This window comes from Petaurus breviceps, unplaced genomic scaffold, assembly GCF_028583685.1.
Source record: "Petaurus breviceps papuanus isolate PSGF00001 unplaced genomic scaffold, PetGlider_PUasm1.0 90849, whole genome shotgun sequence".
NCBI lineage: Eukaryota > Metazoa > Chordata > Mammalia > Diprotodontia > Petauridae > Petaurus > Petaurus breviceps.
The window spans coordinates 11,216,639-11,224,329 of record NW_027187361.1 but is presented as its reverse complement, the minus strand read 5'-3'; the positions used below and the strand labels follow the sequence as shown (position 1 = coordinate 11,224,329).

The 7,691-nt window shown below is 37.5% G+C and overlaps 1 long non-coding RNA gene across 1 annotated transcript in view; it reads left to right on the top strand.

Moving 5' to 3' along the window:
- The first annotated feature begins 5,524 nt into the window (after positions 1 to 5,524).
- The window catches only part of LOC138149839 (uncharacterized), a 3,148-nt gene continuing 981 nt past the window's right edge, over positions 5,525 to 7,691 (top strand). Inside the window, exon 1 of the long non-coding RNA XR_011165431.1 lies at positions 5,525 to 5,598. This is a non-coding gene — a long non-coding RNA (uncharacterized lncRNA). The remainder of the gene's footprint in view (positions 5,599 to 7,691) is intronic.

Here is a 7,691-nt window from a genome sequence, read left to right as displayed (position 1 = left end):
ATGTTGTGCCCAAGTCATGTTTTCCTTTGAGGCTTTGTAGATACTCTGGAGTTATTTTGTCATTGTTGTTGTTGTTTTTCTGGGCTTATGTTTTCATCAGACCTTGCCATATTACCATAGAAGCTTTTATCTATCTATCTATCTATCTATCTATCTATCTATCTATCTATCTATCTATCTATCATCTATCTATATACTTATTACTATTGTGAGATTCTCTTTGTTGCTGTTGTTGGCTTGTTCACTCATTCTTCCAGGTTACTTCCTAACTTCAGACTTGATAGGGTCAGATTCTGCAATTCTTGAGGGAAAATCTGGGCTTAATATTCTAAACTTCTTAGAGTATTGAATATTGTGCTATTACAGAATCTAAAGGACATCTCAGGTTAGAGACCTACAGATTGTCACTCCTCTTAGTGGGGTAGGATACAGGGCCAAGCATGATTTCTGCATTCCCGAGTCTGAGTTCTGCAAGTTCCTGAGCTGGGTTTGGGTCTGAACAACAGTAAATTGCTGCTGGACACAGTAATTTTAAGCCATTTGGGAAACTCTGCTATTCACAATGATAGAAATCTGAGTGGCATTTTGGTCTCAGGATCTCCTACCTAGTGATTTCTCTTCAGGGCTCAGTCTGGGATAGAAGCTGAAATCTGGAAAAGACATCTTTATCCCCACTTCAGATCCTGAAGCTTGAACCCCACTGCTATTGTTTGTATTTGAATTTATTCCTCTTGGTGCACAGTTCAGAATACCACCCTGTAGCAGCAAGCACCCCAAGCGTCCTCAGGGTTTGCTGCCACTACAGGTTCTTGGATCTGCTTTGTTAAAGGAAAGCAACTCAAAATGGGTTAACAAACTTACTTTAATCAAACATATATTGTTTACCTCGTTCAGGGGAAAGAGGTCAGCACCCCGAACTTCAGAATATACAGACAGAATTATCAAGACAGAAACAGATCAAGTAGACAGATTTCCAAACTGTCCAACCATTACATCAATACCCAATCAACATCTGGGTTTCAACATCTGGGTTTTTCAAAGCCGGGGGGGTCTGGACAATGGCTTCCCATAATCCATATCAAATCACAGAACACTTCTCAAAGTGAGCCCCAGAACAAAGCTACACATCAGGGCTTATATAGCCTTCTCCTGGCTCAGAGAATGTAACAACCTTATTGACTCACTGGCCAATCAAGAAGTATCTACTGAAAAACAAGCCTCCCACCCCAGGCTCCAGGTGCACTTTAGCCTAGGGGCAGGGAAGATCTTACAAATTTACATTCCCATTACAATGGTGCAAGTCTCCATTGTGGTCCCCTTTGTCAGGATCTGTAACCCAGACCTGGGTATTGGGTGACAAAGCTACCAGTTGTCATCTTTTCCTATCTTGGTGCCCAGTATGTTCCTGAGAATTCTTCTTGCCCTGGTGCATAGAGTACTCCTGTGCTGAAGTGCTCTGGACTTTACCCATAGCCAAACCCCATTCCTACTGTCTTCATGCCTCTCTTTCTCATTATGCTGGCCTAGATTGGGGGATGAGTGGGAAATGACTCACTGTGATTTTCGTCTTGGATTTTCCTATCCAGGTTTGATCTGGTATATTTTCTAAATCTGATTGAAGGAGGATTTTCTTTTGTTTTGTTTTGGGGCAGGGTACAAAGCTCACTATGCTACTTCCTGCTACTTGCCATATTGCCACCTCCTCTTTCCCAATATGTTTTTAAAAGAAAGACAGAGGTCTACTCAAGGCAATATGGTATAATGAAGAGAAATCTGCCCTTAGAGTCCAGAAAAACTATTTTCAAATCCTGTTCCGATCATAGATCATATGTGTTATTCCTAAATCACTATGCTTTCATTGTCGTCAGGCAATCCTACAGGTTATTGGTCAGTTTGTATTTATAGAAAGAGTCTCTGCAGTTTTCTTCACTTGAAGAATCATGGTGGAGTTGTGGGGTGAGAAGAACAAGAAGAAGGCAAAGAAGGAGGAGGAGGAGGAGGAGGAGGAGAGAGAGAGAGAGAGAGAGAGAGAGAGAGAGAGAGAGAGAGAGAGAGAGAGAGAGAGAGAGAGAGAGAGAGAGAGAGGAGGAGGAGGAGAGACAGAGGAGAGAGAGACAGAGAGAGCCAGAGAGAGAGAAAGAGAGAGAGAGAGAGTTCTTTATGAATCATATTCCAGAGCTAATTAGAAAAAAAACAACATTGGAAAAGTTGGATTCTGAAATATAAATGTTTCTTATGATGTTATATATAAACATATCTTCTGGTAAAGACAAATTCATCCTCTCAACAAATATTTGGTTTCTGTAGACCTTTCCTTTTTGATCTATATCATATGAAGGTATCTCTGATTAAATATTAGCTGAGGTGAGGAATGGTTGATTAGTTTCTAGAATTTCTTGCATCCCACCCACCCAGCATTTCATTTTCAGACAGAGGTAGAAAATTACACAGATATTAACATAGGGAAAACCTTTGAAATGCAGAATATGCTTTTATCCCTTCCAGATCATGGTTGTTAGGGGTGTAATGCTACTGCAATCTGGAAAATCCACACAAATTTTTTTGACCCCTCCATTTGTACCAGAGAAATTTTGAATTATTAAAGTATTAAAATATAAAATATACTGATGTTATACAATACTATACTTATATTTTATGCATTTCTGAGTTTCTAAATGTTTTATATGGCATCTGTTGGCTTTCACGTGTCATCTGTAGCTTCTGCACAACTCCCCAAAATTTTCCATTTAATTTCTTACGTTGACCCGAGAGATAACAAAACAGTGATGGGGAAAGTCACCATATGGAAGGGATAACCATATAATAATGTAGTAGAAAATATGCTGGTCTGAGATTCAAAAGACTTCCATCCTAAATTTGCTATTAACTAGCTGTCTGGCCTTGGATAAGCCACTTTACCTTAGTTTCCTCATTTGGAAAATGAGAGTCATATTAGATGCTATCCAAGGTCTATGCAATCTATATCACTAATGTGTCTATTATACCATCTGTTTTCAAATATTAGAGATTCTAACTTTACATTTCTTACATATGTGCCTTTCTCTCCACTGATTAATTCTGACCCTCTTTACATTTTCCTTAAAGTTAAACCATTAGAATATCCCCTTCATTGATCTGTCTCTGGTCTCTATTTTCTATAATCCATCCTCTACACCAATGCCATATTGATTAACCTAAAGCCTAATCATGTTGGTATCCTACTCAAGCATCTTCTGTAGTTCCTTATAAACCCCTAGAATAGCATATATAACTTTTCAAAATCCGATTTCAAACTCCCATTCCTTCTAACACAATCTAAGTTCCAGCCAAGTTTTCTTATTTATTCTCCAAATTCAGTATTTCCTTTCTTGTCTGTTTTCTTTCTTTTTGGAAGCCCTAGTTTCCCGGAAGGCTCAGCCTCCAGTGCCACATTCTCTAGGAGGTTTTCCCTCATTCCCTAATTGTTCGTGCTCACTCCACATCTGAATTTTTTTACTTTTCTTTTGTATATATTTTGCACGTCCTTATCCATATACGTGGTTCTACCCCCAAGGATTGTTTCATTTTTGTCTTTTTATCTCAGGTAGTCGCAATGCTTCGCATATTTGATATGCTTTATCAATAAATGCATTGTGGAAATGAATTAGATTCAATGATTTCTAAGGTACTCTCTGATTCTAAAATTCTCTGGTTTTTGAATGCCAGTTGCTTATGAATAAATACCATTCTCATGATTCAGAAATGAAAATGCACAAAATTCAAAATATATTATAAGCACACATATGTTTTCCAGTTTTGTAGTTTCCCAGCTTTCTACTACAAATTGGATAGCCAGACCTGGGATTAAATAATTAAGAATTTGATTAGAGAGACTAAAGAATAGTGATTATTTTTTTCTACCTCCTCCTGAATGTTAGAGAAAGAAGATTCTGGGAGGTGGCAAGCAAGATGTTAGTAGAGTTACTAATCCCCAAACAGACTACATAAAGGTTTTGTGACTGAACTTAGAGTTTTTGAAAACAGTGATCATAGAGAACAAGAAAAGTGTTAAGCTACTCAACCACCCTTGGCAAGTGTCCTACCTGTGAGCTTAAGTCAATATTTTAAAACCTAATTTATTTTTTTTGTATTTGTAAGGCATCTTGTGCCTGGTTCTTCCACCAATGAAAGAAAATCCTAGCCAGCATATGCATTACTGACATAGTAAATAATGAATAAGACAGAAAAAAATATCCATCCTAGGAATCAACTGGTTCTGGTCCTGCCTGGTTGTATCAGAACATCATTAGTCCAAAACAATTCAATAATTTATTGATCTCTTCATCAGGCAATGTTGCCTATGTGACACCATATAAAATAGAATGGAATGAAAGTCTTAAAGAATAAGTCTGAATTTTCAGAATTATTTTGTATTACTTTACCTCAAGGACTCTACATTCTAGTTAATTGTTTTTTACTTGCTGTTTCCCAAACTAAACATTTCATCTCCCATTTCAGTACCTTTCCACAGGTGTTCCCCACACACACACATAAAATGTACTCCCTCCTCACTTCTGCCTTCTAGAATTAATTACTCTCTTCCTTTAAGGCTAAGCTCAACCCCTTTCTACAGAAAGCCTTTCCTGATTCTCTGAATTGTTAGTACTTTCCCTCTTCTTACTTTCTTGCAGGTTGTATATCTCCCATGATGCCACAAATTCTTTGAAGACAGGGACAGGCTTTCATTTTGTTTTTGTATTCCTAAAACCAAGCCTGGCTGGCCCTTTGAACTAGTAGCCATTTAATCAAATCTTATTGTATTACATAAGATTAGATTGCACTATACTGGATTTTCTTTGGAAAGGACCATTACTTCCCCTCTCTATCACTCCTCCTCCTCCTTCTCCAAACACACACACACACACACACACACACACACACACATGCACACACACACACACACACAGCAACCCTCTGAAATACAGAATTAGTTCCTGACATATCACTAGAATTTATGGAATTTAAAAAATTAAAATAAGTCTCCTGTCATGATTCACACTAGAAGAAATGTCTTGATTTGTTTGTGATTAGCATCACATACCTAGACAATTGATCAAAACTGTTCTAGGTATAAGCAATTTAATACAAATTAATCAAAACACTTTGTCTTGCTGCATAAAATGTTCAATCTGTGTGACATCCCAGCAGATTTATTTTTACAAAGCTTCATCGTATACAGTGTATTTTGGAATTTATTAAATCATTTAACCACTGAGGGCTTTGTGCTTTACCCATTACTGATTCATAATGATCTAATTTGGGAATTATGTTTCCTAATCCAGATGTTTCTTCTCTTTGAAAGGGTTTGGAGATTTTCTCTTCATATAGCTGAACAGGGAAACAGATGGGAAAATGCCATACTTTCTTTGTACTAGAGTCTTAAAACATACCCTCCAGATCCAGATCTATAATTACATTGAATCTTTGAAATAACACTAGCTCCTGAAACTATGAGATTTGGTTTGAGGTGATTCTCCATTGAACTCTGTTAAAGGGATTTATTATTGGGAATAACGATATGGCCTTATTATACTGCTGCTTCTGCCAATGTCCCTAAAGGTAAGTTCTGGCTTATTAGTAGACAAATAATTTATCTAATATTGGTCCTGGAAGGGACCTTGGGAATTATCTCATAAAGTCACCTTATTTTACAGGTGATAAAACTGAAACCTAGAAAACTGAAGTAATCTGCCCAAGATAGCACAGCTAATTAGAGTCATGATTAGTACCCATATCTCTTGACTACCAATTCATTTTTTTAACTTCAATACTGAGACTCCCTCTAGACTTTCTTTTTTGACCCCAAACCTCAATTCATACACCTTAGTATATGCATACCTTTGACATCCCTCAGCAAGTCTATGATAAATGAAGAACCATCTTTATTTATCTACTTCTTTCCTTCCCATTTCCACCCCTCCCCAGCCTAAGCCCTGACATTATAGGAGAATAATGAGTCAGAGAATTCTGGGCAGGCTGTTAGCCACACATAAGAAAGCATTCTCCTGTAATAAACACTTTAAGTACTCCATGAAGTACTTCTGGAGTCATGTTTGACCATGATCTATAAAAGAAAATAGGTATAAAGAGAAAGTTTTCCATTATTGTTTGTTGGAAAGAAAGCATAAGTAATAAATTCCAAGGAAAGGGAGAAGCAAGAACACTGTCCTAATTTATACACCTCTTGCTACAAAGGGACAATGATATGAATATTATTTACTTTATGGGGGAGGGACTTTCTTTAGCCTGTATTGTAAATGAAGATCAATAATGTGATAAGTAAAACAGTGCAAATGAATAATAATTCATTCAGTAAGTTCACAAAACATTTTAAGTGGTTATTAGGATTAATCTCCATTAAAACCAATCAAGCAATCACTTGACATTTATAAAACACTTATCATGTGCTAGGCCCTGAGAATGCAAGGATAAAGAATAAAGCAATTAACTATTCTCAAGGAGTTTATATAGCTCTAAGGTGTCTCTGTGGCATAGAAGTGCCCTTGAGCTGTGAAAGGTTATGCCAACAGAAAAAAAATTCCAATGGCTACATCAAATTAGAAAGGTTTTGAGTAAGGATCTCTGACTCTCATCCAAAGCCCACCTTACCTAGGTTCAACAGGTTAGTTTCAGAGTAGTAAGTTTTTCAGCCACTGCAACTCTTGAAGCTTGTTTAACACTGTTTAGAAGGATTATAATCTGTATTCAGGAAGTAACATTTTCAGTGAAATAATGGACAGTGAATCCTGGAAGTCCTGAAACTCTAGGTAGAAAGAACTGTGCCAGGCATGGGGAACACAATCATGAATAAGAGCCCTGAGGGCTTTTTCTTTGAGAAGCCTATAGTCTTAGTAGAGAGAATAAGACAGGGATAGAAATGATTACAGTAAAAATAGATAGTATGACATAGTGGATTGAAAGCCCTCCTTAAAGCCAGCAAGTTAAGGGTTCAATCTTTCCTCTGATAAATACTGATGTTGTGTCCCTGAGTGTGTTTGTATGCATGTGTGCATATGTATGTATGTCTGTATGCATGTGTATACATGTACACATATACATGCATATATACATAGACATAGATGAGAATATGTATATACATACATACATATATGACAGTTCCTTAGGCAATTGTTTTTTTTTAAAGCAATTGGGGTTAAGTAACTTGCTCAAGGTTAGATGGCCAGTTATTTCTGGGTGTGGTGCTAAGTATCTGAGCCTGGATTCGATCACCAGGTCATCCCAACACTGGGGCCAGTGCTCTTACTCACTGAGCCACCTGGCCACCCCTAAATTTTTTTTTGCTTTTTGGAGGACATTTGGGGTTAAGTGACTTGCCCAAAGTCACATGGCTAGTAAGTGTGTCAAGTGTCTGAGGCTGGATTTGAACTCAGGTCCTCCTGACTCCAGGGCCAGTGCTCTATTCACTGCACCACCTAGCCACCCCTTAGGCAATTGTTTAAGAATATGTTTCAGAGAAAGTTCTGACTTGCTATATCAGTAGAGGCATTTTACTCATCAAATAGTGATGAGTAAAATATATTACACCCTATACCAATGAAGTCCCTGTCCAATTCCCTATTCTCTGAGCATTTTGTAGTTTGGATCTGTATCAGCAATGCCATATTCACAATGCCTATAGAGATTACAAATAT